General features: G+C 41.0%; 1 long non-coding RNA gene across 1 annotated transcript; it reads right to left on the bottom strand.

The window, feature by feature from the left end:
* Nucleotides 1-5479: 5479 nt before the first annotated feature.
* Nucleotides 5480-13941, bottom strand: LOC115949531. Its single transcript, XR_004082978.1, has 3 exons — nucleotides 13911-13941; nucleotides 12796-12873; nucleotides 5480-5529 (listed from the first exon to the last, which is right to left on the bottom strand). It is a non-coding gene; the product is annotated as an uncharacterized LOC115949531 (long non-coding RNA).
* Between the last annotated feature and the right edge of the window lie 51 nt (nucleotides 13942-13992).

The following is a 13992-nucleotide window of genomic DNA, read 5'->3' as shown; positions in this document are numbered from 1 at the left end:
CCCCTCCTGGCCACTGTTGGACACAGGCTACTCAGTAAGGAGGCTCTTTGGTCAGACTTGATGCTGGAAGTTCCCTAAGATCTTAAATGATTTCCAGACTTCTGAAACACCTTAGTATTGGTGAGCCTTCTATGTCAAGCCTTGCAGCAGGATGAGGATATTGTCTGATGTGCTCACAGAGTGCAAACCCTGGTGCCTAGGACACAGAGTATCTGTATTAATAACCTCAGCACACTTTGGATGCATCTACATGGGTGAATCAAACATGCCCAGGACTGTTTTCTGGCCAACTGGCCTGGAACAGCTTAAATCCATAAATACACAGACTGCCTAATGGGAATGGTCTCTGGACTGACCTAACTTCTGTAGCATGTCCAGGAATTGGGAGAGCACTAGTAGGACTGGTCAAAACTGTGCCAAGGACCCTTCAAGCAATTTAATGGTTCAGACAATCAAGTTTCAGTGCCAGAGGATTTTCATTCAAGTTGTTTAATTTACTTGGGTAGCATTAGCCTTAGGGAATCCAAAAGTCTAAGCTCATTGACAGCCTTCTATATATCATCTACTGTTATTAGCAAGAGTAATAGCACTTTCTTGATTGATGTACATATCTTCCTTACACCAGCTTTGAAATGGTCTGCTCTGAAGGAGCAATCAGGAGTGGCAAGTTTCCAGGTAGTCCCATCTACTGCCAGTCAGCCTAGGTCTGAAGCTCTATTGTCCCACTGAAGCTCTATTGTCCCTGCCAGTTGGCCAAGCCTAAAAGAACAAAACAAAATTGTTCATCAAAGAAATAGGTCAGTAGCCTTCACATCTTTTCCTCCTTAATACTTTGGTTGAGAGCATGGGTGTCCATATGTTTGCAGTGACCTGCTTGTGGCTGGCACCCCAGCCATCTTTCCTCCAGGGCGTCTGATCCTGCCCTGGAAGTGGTGCTGGCTGCAGAGAGCAGAGGGGTGTTGGGATATACTAGGACAGCTATGGAAGATGTATTTTTGACACTAGATTTCCTTTGACTTTTAGAGAGAAGAAAATGTCACCAAAAAAAGCATAACGGAACACCCTATGAAATGGGAATTTTTACCATGGAGCTAGCAAGAACACGGCTCTGCACTGAGTTTCTATCCCTGTTCTTTAACAGCTGACTGCGTGCTGTTTTGCCATTCTTTTAGCAGATGGCAAAGGCACTTAATCTGAAACAGCAGGACTTCTCTCTGAAACAAATACAAACATTTCCTGCAGAACACAACATGATGTAAACCCAGTGGCCAGAGTGGTTTTCTGCTGATGTGTTCCCAGGGCTCTAAGTAGTATTTGCAGACAGGCAGCTCTTGAGTCCCAGGCCATGGTGAGTAGTGGGAAGCCTCCACAGCAGAGCCACTGTGTGGGGAGGACTCTGCTCCAGGAACTTCACTGGAGGTCCCATTTGAAGCACCCCATCAGTGCAGGCCAATCTTGCATTTCAGACTGGTACAGGTCTCACAGAAGTAAGCTGGGAATCTTTTCAGTTGATTTGTAGTGTCATGCAGGCTCTCATCCCCAGGAACGCATGAACAGAAGGTCTCCAAGTCATAGTGGGAGCACAGGAAATCACTAGATCCCCATTTTTTTCTTTATAATTGAGACAGATTAGAGACATTGTACCCTGTTCTTGGCAATCTCACATTTCCATCTTTTTCCCAGCTTTGGCTATGCAGAGACAGCATTTAGCTCAGGAGAAGCAGCCGGACTTACACTCTGATGTAGGATAGTTGCATAATGTCATGTGTTCTCTTCTGTTCTCCTTCCTCACCTCACTGGGGATCTCTTGTGATAAAAACAGTAAAAGGCTCTTGATTTATTTTGCTGACTAGAACATTTCATTATATTGATTCAGCTCATGAAAGCCCCACAAGGAAATGGAAAATAGCCCATTATTTTTAATTTCCAATTGGAAAAGTTACAACACATTTCTATTTATGATGTGCTTTTTTTAAAATCTAAATCATCAAATTCAGCACTTATTTTTAGAACAGTCTATTTCCATCGTTAAGGAAAGACTAAGGTTTGAACTTGTGCTTCTCTGTATCACAAGCTGCTGAGGTTCAAAGAAATTATTCATCTATATTTTGCAGAGAGTTGGTGAGGAGGTGAAACTGCCAAATATCCTGAACTTCTCTATTTTGGGAAAAATGGTGGGCTAGGATGATCTTATAAAATATATTCACGGCTTAAATTGAACAATTTAACACTCTGAAGCTTAAGTAAAAAATTAATAGAAGGCAAATCTTTGAAGTGGTGGCATGTGTGTAAGCCTCTTGTCCCCTGCAGCCAAAAAAAAAAAAAGTCATCAAGGCTTCAGACAAGCAGTATTAAGCATTCAAATTCTCCACAAAAGTGTTCGTGATGTAGAGCAATTACTTGTTTCTGATATTAGCGAGAAGTTGCTCAAATGTGTTTATTTTGCCTTTCTCTGTATAATATCCTTTGGAATATGTGCTTTACATGACTTCTGCCTCATGGTAGATTCATCTTCTGTGGTGTAATCATATACCCCCATGCACATTCACACATGTACACATATATTTATACACACACACACTCACAGAGAACAAATAAACGAGATGGCCAGAAATTCTTGGCATGCTCTCTGTTATTTCTGTGTTGTTCTTGCTTAGAAGCACATTTAACATTTTACTTGACTTGAAAACTTAGTAAGGTAGATGGATTAAGGAAAAAAAAAAGCCAAAGGTTGAAAGGATGAATAGCTTAGAGAATAAAGCATCGGGCACTTACAGTACTGCTGGCACTGAATGCAAGGAATCAGTCCTGCAGACCTCAAAAGGGTGAGGAATGAAACTCAAACACACCCAGTTTGGTCAGCCCCGAAAACCAACTGAACAAAGACATCCCAAACCTGCAGCTTGGGTTAAAGAGCTAAGACACTAATCCAGTACAAAAGGCTTTATTCAGACTGTTTACCCTTTTGTATGTATGTATATACAATCAAAACTAATTTTTTTTCAGACCCTGATGTGAACCAGTGCTCTATACAAATCTGTGGGGAAAAAGTCCAGCAAGTTATTTCACTGACAAAAGTGGCCTTTATGTTGCTTCAAAAGTGGCCTTTACTCTTTGCAAAGTTCCTTTAGAATACGGTCTGCGAGGAATTTTCTGGAAAACAGAGCTACTTTACAGTATTTTCTCCGCATTGACTCTTTAAACATACTAAATCTGTGCTTTGTTAACTCAGCATTCAAATGTAGAGAAATCCAAAGAGCAGGTCAACTTTCTGTCCCTAACGACAGCTTTCCCTCTCAACCGGCCAATGGCCTGGTCACACAACCTAACCTCCTGCCCTGGAAGATTTATCATCAGCTTTGCATATGTCCCTGTCACTTTGAACTAAATGAAGCTGCTCAACTGTGCCCTAAAATCTAGTGCCTGTGTATGCCTTTGTTCGACTGAATCCCGAAGAGCTCTAAGTGCTGAAAGCTAATTGTAGGTGTTTTGCTCTCCATAGTGTATCCCAAATTTAGTGTAGCATGTATCTTGTTGTCTTGATTAAGTGCAGGCTCTTCAGGGAATGAGCCACCTTTTATTCTCTGTAGTTTTCAGAGCACCAGGACTCTAAATTCAGATGGGGCCTTTAGGTGCTACCATGATATGGAAAAATAAAAGACAATACAAAATGGTGCCATCAAAGGAAATGAAAGATGTGAAAGGTAATAAATAAAGCTAATTTAATCCATCTGAAAACAACTGATTAAACCAGCAATCAGATCAGAAATAAGGTAAAAAATGGAAATCTTTCCATAAACATTTTTTACCTTTCTCAGAGGAGCAGTGCAAAGATGATGTATCACTCATCCCTACACAAACCTTGCTTTGATTTATTACCTCTTAAATAAAAAAAAGACAACCTCTGTGATTTTTGTAGCAAACTGTTTTTGCATCACTTCTCAAGAGAAATCCATGCCTGTACTCACAGACCTTACATATATTTCCTTAACTGGTAAAAATACAAGCTTCCAAGACTTTCTAGAAGCTGGATAAGGGACAAATAACATGGATCCAAACCTTCTGCTTCTTGTCTGCGGACATTAAGTATATTGCTGTGAATATAGAGCTGAAAGACTATTCAGATGCAAGAAGGCAATACTCAATTTCTCCTCCCAAAGACAGTTTCTTTGTCAGAATTAGAGGAATTCTAAAGGGCTTTTCACTTGCACAAAAAGCCGCCTGCCAGCAATGATCATGGTTAAACAAAAAGCATGTCCAATAGAGCAAGCCACTCATGTGACTATCATTTGCAACCCAGGTACAGGGAGCAAATGCTGGCTACATACTTTGATCTAAACACACCCTAATTAAGGTTTGACTGATTATCTGTGCTCACAGAGTGGAGGTAGGCAAATTTAACAAATGGCAATGAGGAAACTTGGGTTTATGGAGTAATTTAACAAAGGCAACATAATGGCAATAACATAGGAGCAGCAGACCACCTGCTCCTCGGCTGGGTTCACTTTCTCATGGACCTGTCACACTGTAGAGCTCCTCACACAAATAAAACAAGAAATAAGTAATTCTCCTGGAGAGCAATTGTTAAACCACCAGTCCTGAAATACACCGTGATGGAAACTGATCTTAAGAGACATTTTTTAAACCTGTTTGAGGAAATCAAAGGTCTCATTGATTAAAGCAGAGGTTTTAACCAAGAGAAGTGTGAAAACAACCATTTCTCCCTTTGAAAATTATATATGGATATTGCCAAAAACCTCTAAGTGCAGAACACCTTCATGAAAACAGCCTACAGTAAATAATGGAACACATTAGCTTTTCTTTAAGCTCTTTAATATCACTATTTAACATGATTGTCAGAGATTCAGATTTTTGTTATTTGGGTAAGTTATAATTAGATTTTTTTTATCTTGTGTTGGCTGTTACGGAATTATTAATGTATTTGTTTAATCACTAATGAGCAACACAGACTGAAATTTAGAAGTAAGAAGTACAATAACACATCTTAAAATCAGGTTGTGCCATGAGACTGATACCAAGCGATCTAGAGGACAAAACTGCAACATGAATTACCTTTCTTGTTTTGGTGGATGAGAGGAAAGAGGCTAAAATGTAATGGAAATGTGGCATAACCAGACAAAGCTCTGAAAACACTATTAGCAGGAGGTTATTTTACATTTGTAAAGGAAAAGATGGGGAAAAAAATCAGTCACTAACAGTTGCTTCAAAGACTCAAAGACTGTTGAGATGGGATATTTTCCCAGAACATTTGGCCTAGATCCTAAGGGACTAATTTTATTTTCAGGTGACCTATGGATGTGAGTCAGCACCTCGGGTAAGCATTTGAAAACAGATGCCCATGCACCATTTATTCCTTGCCTCTTGCCACTGAAATAAATGACAATTAATATGCACATCTGAACATGCATACTCACTGTGGGACTGCAGACACCAGAGACCTTTGCTTCATTGTCATAATGTGCTTTTTCCCATGAGTAAATTTACTGCTAATTCTTTCAGCTCTCAAAACTGAGCATTGTTAAAAACAGAAAAGAAAAAGAAAAAATATTACTCAGACACTGTTGGTGAGAAATCCTAAAGTTTTGATTAAAAAGATGTTGACACAGATGTTGGGAGAGCCTGCAGACTGGATTTCCTGGAGAGAGTAAGCAGAGTAAGGATTTAACTCACCTCATTTCAGAAGTCTGAAACATAGATATCCTAACCACTGTTTTTTTTTAGTGAGGGTAGAGAAAAAAAAATCTTTTCAGTGAACCATTCACCTTAACTTTTTTAGCTACACTGCTTAAATTGCCTCTAGAGGGGCCTATTTTCCACCATTACAGTGAAAGTCTAAATTAAGGAGCTTCAGCTGAGATGACTAACTCCTAGGCATCAGCTTTAGGGTAGATCTCTTCCAAATATCCATGGAGCTTTCTTGCATGTCAGGAAGGCTCTGGTTGGTGCATGCTGGGGTACTGGATACCTCCAGGGAAGCCTGGACATGAAGGTAAAGCAGATGGCTCCCAAACTTACAAACAAATTGTGAGAAAAAAAAAGGGGATCTGTTTGGAATGGAGCTGGCTGTGAGAGGCTCAGATCTGGATCTAGACCTGGACTCCGGGATACAACAGCCACTGGAAAAGAGTGAGGCCAAAATTTGGCTCAGGGTTGGCACTGCTCTGCCAGTGGTCACAAGAAGTCTCAGGTCAGTGCTTGGCACTTAGTGTCACATGCAGCAAAATGCCTACACACTGTGGGACCAGCTCAGGGACACGTGTCAGCATAAACTCACAATTTCTTCTATTTATTAGCTACTGTCAAAATTGGAACATTACTTTAAGGCAGCAGAGATTTGGAGGGTGTGTCTGTTAATCTTACTTTACTGCAAAATGTTCATGATAGTCCTTTTGCTATCAAGATGTAATGCTGCTGATTAAATTACAAATGACACACTACATCAATTCTTATTAGAGATGCTCAGGTCTCTGAGTATGTACACTCATGTGGCTGATACCCTTCTTGCCCATTTTTCATACTATTCAAGCCAGTAATTATCAGCAAAGATTTCAGAGCAGACTTGAGGCACTCACGCATCTCACTGTCAGTCAAGGGTTTTATTTTTTTTTGGCAATGTTTATGTGATATCAGGGGTCAGAGGTTTTTAACCCTACTTCCCCTGGTGAACTATTACAATCCTCTGCTGGATTCTGCTGGGAAAGGAACATATCCTATTATGCTGTTATCAATTCTTCATCTTGTAGCATCGCTTCGCAATTCACAGATATGATATCATTAAGGCTGAAATTCTACCATATGTTGAACCCTTTGTTTATTTCACTAAGACCTGAAAGATCTTGGGACTAGTCTTCAGATATGATGAGACCTGTCAAAAATGAATTCACCAGTTTTTGTGTACTATCAGTATTTTATTACTTAATGGTAGTTTAAGGCTGTACTAGATACAGCTTTTTTGTACCTAGTCTGAAAAATGAGATTATCTTTTTCAAACAGTTGCCTTTCATCCTTTTCACCCAAAACACAAATACATTTGGCTGAAAACTAAAAATGTTTCATTTTTTAATGTGATTGTTAAATTTTTTTATTATGATAGGGAAGAACTTTCTGTGAGGAAAAAAAAAGTTATGAAATAATCAGGTTGTTCAGTGAAAAAAATCCACTTTGGTAGAAAATTCTTGGCCAGGCCCTTTCTTTACAATCATTGGAGCCCTACACATGCACTCTATGAAAAGTTTATAAGTCCTGGATAACCTCTATACGTGGATAAACCAAAAAATGTAGCATGGTAGTTACTGAGAGTGGCACCTCAGCTATTCTGGTTTTATGGCTGATTTAAAAAATAATATATATATATATGTAATAATAATAATAGTAATAATAATAATACCTTTTTAATTTTCTACCAAGATACAACATGATGAGAACACAAAGTTCCCCTCGGTACAATTCTCCTGCACAAACTTGGCAAAAATTTTCAAGCAGTGCTGTGACAGCAGAGCTGAGAAAATGAAACAGATACAATTGTTGACAAAAGTAATGTGATTCTTAATAGAATGATAAATAGAAGCCACCAAAGCATTTTGACCAATAAAAGAGCAGTTCCTTTGTATCAAATTGACTTACAAATATATAAGACAGGGAAGAGTGGGTTTTTAGTATGATGCTGCAGAGGCACAAGGGCACTGACATAGTCCTAGAGTCGCCTTTTAATAAGTGAAGTGTTAGGGGGCTGGGCAACCCATGGGGGTGACACGGAGCCGCTTGCTTCCAGGTCAGTGCTTTGAATCTGGCCTCTGCTGATGCCAGCTGAGAGCCGTAACTCTTTGACGCCTGCTTGGTGGCCTTCAAAACTTCTCTTTTTTGGGTTCAGCACCAGTGGGTGCTTGCTGCACTGGCAAGCCCTGTCACTGTGGCAGGAGCAGTATGGGGACTGCGGGGCTGGGCCTGGTGCTCTGTGCACAGTGGCAGGGTATGGGTAGAACACGCTGCTCCTGAGCCCGTAACCCTGTGCATCGACTGCTGTGCTGGTGCAGCCGTGTTGGCAAAGAAGCTCCCTGCAGAACTCCAGTCCTGAGGATAGAGTGCTTATTCTGCATGGCTGTTCCCCAATATCATTCCTGGAAAGTTTTCAGTAAGCGAGCTAATCCTAAAAAAATTTTGTTTTACAGTAGGTCATTCTTATGCCATTTTATGTCTATTCTCCCACCTCTCATACTGTGCACCACCTGGGAGCCCAAGAGCAAACTCATAAAACAGCATAACATTTTCTATCTATTTATTTATTTGCTACACTTACTTTCTAATGGAGTGTGTGCAACATCATATTTAAAACATGACCTTAGAAACTTAAAAACACATCCATTTTTCCCAAAGAATATACAGCTGCCAGAGAAAAGGGGACATTCAGTAAACTGCATGTCACTATCAGCTATTGATAGCCAGTGATTTGTTCTGAATCCAAAGGCTAAACCAACCCTCATGCTGCTGTATGTCAGATGCAATTGGTCCAAAGTCAAAGTTTTACAGCTCAGACAGGGCGCACTTTATCCTTCAGGCTGCTACTTAAGATAGCCATGACCCTGAGGAGAACCAGTCAACAAAACAGACAGACAAGAGGATGTGATTTGTATGCATCCCTGAGCCTGCTCAAATCACCTCTGACCTTCAGGTCAGGCTGCAAATGACAGCAGAGTGCATGCACCTGATCAGACAGCACATTCTCATTAGAAAGCCTGGGAAAAGGGGGCAGCTACACTGTGTTTACTCATAGACCAAATGCAATCTACCCAGGAAATGAGAAGAAAAAAGATCAATTTAGCTCAACAGAAGGATGTGAGCAACATGTAAGTATGTTATGAAATTCCATATCAAACTGCTTATTCTTATAAACCCAGATGGGAGCTCTCTGCCTTGGTGAGTCACCAAGAAGACAGGTTAGCAACAAAAAATGGGTATTTATTTGCTGCAGAATACCATCCTAGGAGTCTTTACTGGGGTGCATAACTTCTACTAGAGTGAGATTCACATCAAAGGCATTTACAGGCTTGATTTGCTGCTGGTACTAGTTGATGATCAATGCAGTTTGCTGATTTGACTATTTGTATAGTTGTTGCTGCTAATTTACATCAGTATATGTGAATTTACCCAGTAGAGAGGGCTGGATTTATCCAGCAAAAGGGCAGGGCTCACATGGAAATCCAGGCTCCCCTAAATGTTGTTGTTTGGATATGGCAGCCTGTCAAATTACCAGAAAGATCAAATCCATGCTTTTTCTGCCAGGCTCCTGGAGGTAATCTGTGCTGAGGTTTTGGTTTAGGACAATTTCCAGCACACTTGGACCAAGTCTGTGATTTGAAGGGTGAGTGTGTTTGGTGACTGTGTTACTTTGTGCAGAGACTGAGGACCACTCTTCATTGGTCCAAGCTGGCATTACATTTCTAATAAATTTCATCTGGCATTAGACTGAAGGCTGGAGTGCTGCCATGATCCATCTATGCTAAACAGGCCTGCCGATGGCAGCGAGGGACCTGTGGCACGGGCACACAGCATCACTCGTGCAGACACTAAGGAAATGTGACTCATGCCTCCACTTGTCAGGGGCTGCAAGGACTGCTCTGGCCTTAGCATCAGGGGCTGTATGGGGAAAGTGCTGCCCACCGATTGCCTCGATCCCAATGGAGATCAGCTTAGCATGCAACTCATCTGACTCAGCCGCTTCTGCTTCCAGCCCTTGCCGTGCCACCTCCCTGCTCCATCCCACTTCTCTGCCCAGGAATGAGACATGGCACTGATTGTGCCAGGCAAGAATTCTGGTGCAGTCTGACTGCAAACTGACCACAGCATGGAGGCTAAATCCCTCCTGTGCAGTCCTGGACAACAGTAAATTTAGAGAGTCCTTCTGGAGCCAATCTATCTCTAGGACACACTAGAAGCTGACACACTGATAGGCTTCCTGAGTGTTTGGCATGTGAAGCTACTGGCAAAGAGGTCAGCACCATGACCTATAACTACTGTCTTCTGAGAACAAAACTGAATGGTTTTATCCAGTAATGAATTATGCTCCTTGCTAGACATGAGAATTTTGTCATAAACATGAGATGGGAAACAAGGCTGAAACAGAATTTAAGACTGGTCCTTTGCTTGGGTTGAGTTGGGACTCAGTGTGTGAAGATTAGTTATTTTGCATTTTCCACACAGATCCACACATTTATGACACTTTTTAACTATGACATTTAGATTCATGTTTTCCTCTGGTGATATCCATGTCAGCAGAAAGTAAAGGAATCCTACACAGTGGGGTTATTTTAGTATCATTCCTGTGAATTAAATAAGTGCCTTTTCTAAAGCTCTCAGTATAGATAATATCTGGTGACAGACATATTCTGGAGAGGAGCCATCCTTACTTTTACATAGGTGTCAAACTACCCATGTTATGACATTAATGTTGTTTGCAGGCTTACTAGACAACCACTGAGGCCTGTGAGTATATTTCCTCCTGACTGCAAGGCATTTCAGCACCCTGAGCTGGAGAAGACAGAGAATGCCTCTGACACAGCTACCCTGTGCAGACAAAGAAAGAAAAAAAGTGTCCCTGTGTGTACCATGAACACTCACAGCAGTCTGGATTCCTAGTAAAATCCTTTCCAGTGTGCTGGCCACAGTTCTAGGGAGATGAATAAAAATAGACTTTGTTGCTGGAATAAAATAAGAACAGAGGAACAAGAGAACAGCTGTACTGAACGAGACCAAAGGTCCTTCTGCTCCTGACAGTGTCTAGTAATAACTGCTTAGGGAAACACTATGAGGAGAACAGCATGGAGTGACCCTTCCCATGGCAATCTGCTTCCAGCTATCTATAATTTAGGAATTTCCTGACACAGATGTAGTTATCCACTGGACTTTTATTTTCTGGCTTTGTGTAGTTGCTTTTAGAGCCCATTTGCCTTCCACATCCTCTTCTAGGGAGGACTTACATGGTACAAGGAGCCCAAGCATGCCTTACGTGAAGGGGAGTTTTTGTTTGTCTTACAATTACATTTAGTTATTTCATTTGGTGTTTCTCAATTACCAGACCAAGATAAATTGCAAGATCCTGATTAGACTAGGATGAAAACCCACTAAGCCAGAAAATCTTCCTGCAGTTTATCTTGTCCTGATTTCTTCTGCTTTACAAGCCACACAGTTGTTGGTGAGCTGCATCATGCTAATAGCAGCATATGGAAAGTACAAGAAATGACAGCAGAGTCTGGAAAGAAATGCATTTTTGTATTGCACGTGCACCTGTAGGTGTGTGCCCAAGACATGGGACAAAAGATTTTGAGTGCTTACTGCAATGTGTCTCACAAACTGCACAGCCACTTTCAAAGGCAATGAAAAGTTTTACAGGGATATTTTTCCCAAAAGAAGAAGAACGTGGCCAAATACTTTTGTTTCATCTTTGGTAATAATTTCATTGCAGTTTGTTTCCCTACTTCGTCACCCATAAAATTTAACTAATTACATCCCAACTATAAGCCCTGCACAACAGTAAGATGTATAATGGAGAGGATATGGATTATGGAGAGCTAGGCAAAGCAGAGAAATTGCTGTTTTCTTCAAGTTTCAGCAATGACTACAAGTAGAGTGGTTTATGTTTTTGTGAACCACTGGGCTTTCCAAGTTTTCCGGACAAACTGATCAATTCATATGTAAATAAAATATATCATATCCTATAAGAAAAGAGCAGTTGATAAAGAGGATCTAGCGCTGAGGGTCTTTATGACCAAGAGAGGGAAGAATTTCTTTGTGTCACTACAAAATGTTACTCTGCCCCTCAAAGGAAGGAGACAGAAGGCTTGCTCTATGCAAAAGCCTGACTGCATGTGACTGACCCAGCAGGAGAAGGGCCGGCTCTCTTTCTTGGGCTCCTTCTGTTGCAAGACACAGATCCTAAGTATGTTGCTGGATGCCTCTGCCTGGTTTCTTGGGGGTAATTCAGGCCCAGTGATACATTTTAGAACAAGAAGGGGAATGAGCAGACCAAAAATGTAAAGCACAAGCTGTTTCTCTTGAACTCTGTTGCTCTGCTGAAAGTGGAGCATAGCAAGTATACGTGCGTTTCACTTCTTTTACGTTACACACCAATAGTGACTCCTGCTCTTGTTACTATAAAAGATTTCATCCTTTTCGTTTTTCCTTTCAAACAGCAGTTCTTATTTAAAATTATCTTGTCCCTCTGAAATGTGCTTTTTCAGGGTGAGTGAGCCTAGAACAGCTTGAGAAAAAATACAGTCCTTCCAAGTTGGACTGCATCTCATCAAAGTGTTTTTCCCCTTAGGATTTTATGGAATGTTACCTCACTTTATGACAGTTCACATCACAGTGTAAATGCTGAACATTTCTGTAAGTGAGGCAATGCACTGTGAAATGTCAGGCAAACGATAAAATCAATAATCTGCAAGTTACCAAAGAGAAACGGAATTCATGGATGTCAGTAGTTTTTGGGTCAAAGGCAGATGCTCCAGAACAGAGCAGTTTGGAATGGCCAAACACTGTTGAGCTGTTTTTGTTTAAGTTTTACTCTCAAAAAGCACTGAAAAATGCCTCTATCCTGAGCAACTAGGAGCATCTTTACATACACTTCTTCCATCTTTTATTCTTTTAGCTGAGAAGGTGAGATTGAAAAAGCACTTGTTTTTTTTTGTATCATCTTTTTATGCCCTGGATGTATGTTCTGTAATGCAGTTAACTTGTATTCTTAACAAGCACAGAAAGAAACCTTTGAACAATACCTACCTGAGATCAATGGTACATCTCTTTTCCACTCAGATCTGACTCCAAAATAAAAAAATGAGGATTGGGATTCTGTTGGAACTAAAAACACATTAGAGAAAGATTTTAGCCAAGAAAGTAAAACATTCATAGAAGTGTTCTGTGCAAGTCTGAAAATGAAAAATGTCAGAGTAAGCATCTTTTTGTATTTTCTTCTCATAAATTAAATATTTGAAACCAAAATTGATTTTTAACGTATCAGCACTGGAAGACCTTTTAGCCTAGTTGTTCAGTTCTGGCTTTCAGTTTTTAACTGAAAAAACAACATTTTTATGAAAATCTCCTCACAATTTCCTCTGAACAATTATAGCTACTTTTCAGACAGCTCTATTTCATTTCTTAGATGGCCATGTTCAGGAAAGAAATCCTATTGGAGCTTCCCATATTCACTTTAAAATATATCAGGGGAAATGCATTTAACGGGGGATTAAAGCATGTTCTGGGTCACAGAACAAGTAAAATAAAACCGAGTGTTGATATGTTTACTGAGCTGTGCTTATTTATGTGCAGGCTTCTGAAAATAGAATACCATTGGAAAACTTGTAGGATAGGTATAGCGGCTGCTGAAATATCTGCAGATCCACTGACAGATGTACGGCTGGAAACACAGTGCTTCCAAAAAAAAAATGTGCAAAGGATGGATATGGATACTTTCATCAACCCAAACCAAAAAATTCCCTGCCAAAGCCAGACAAGTGAAAACATCCCGATACAGTGATGTACAGTGAAGGCTAAAAGGTCAATCACCGTGGCTAAAAGTTATCAAGATCATTACTGCTAACGCCTTGGCTGGGGAAAATAAGCACGGCCACGGAAGCTGTTCAGCTTTGCATCCCTCGCAGCCTTGGAAGAGCTCCTCTGGCCGGGCATTATTTTATCGATAGAAAAGGCTTTGGGCTTTCTAAGCGCCGCACCTGCGGTCCCGCGGCCCCTCGGGGAATCATTCAGGAGAGGGGAGGCAAACACGGCCCTCCCGACATCAAAAGTCCCCTCTCCTCTCGCTCTCCCCTTTCAGCGGCGGCTCCCTCCCTCCCTCCCCTCTCTCCGGGCGGCTGCCCGCGGCCTGGGGAACCTCTCACTTTTTGTCCTCTCCCGACCCTTCTGGACCACATTCTACGTTTTTATTCAGGCCATCTGCTCGCCGGGGGAGGGAGGACAGCA

The sequence above is a fragment of the Geospiza fortis genome, unplaced genomic scaffold (assembly GCF_000277835.1).
Source record: "Geospiza fortis unplaced genomic scaffold, GeoFor_1.0 scaffold53, whole genome shotgun sequence".
Lineage (NCBI taxonomy): Eukaryota > Metazoa > Chordata > Aves > Passeriformes > Thraupidae > Geospiza > Geospiza fortis.
The sequence above is the reverse complement of the archived record's forward strand: the minus strand, read 5'-3'. Positions and strand labels throughout refer to the sequence as shown.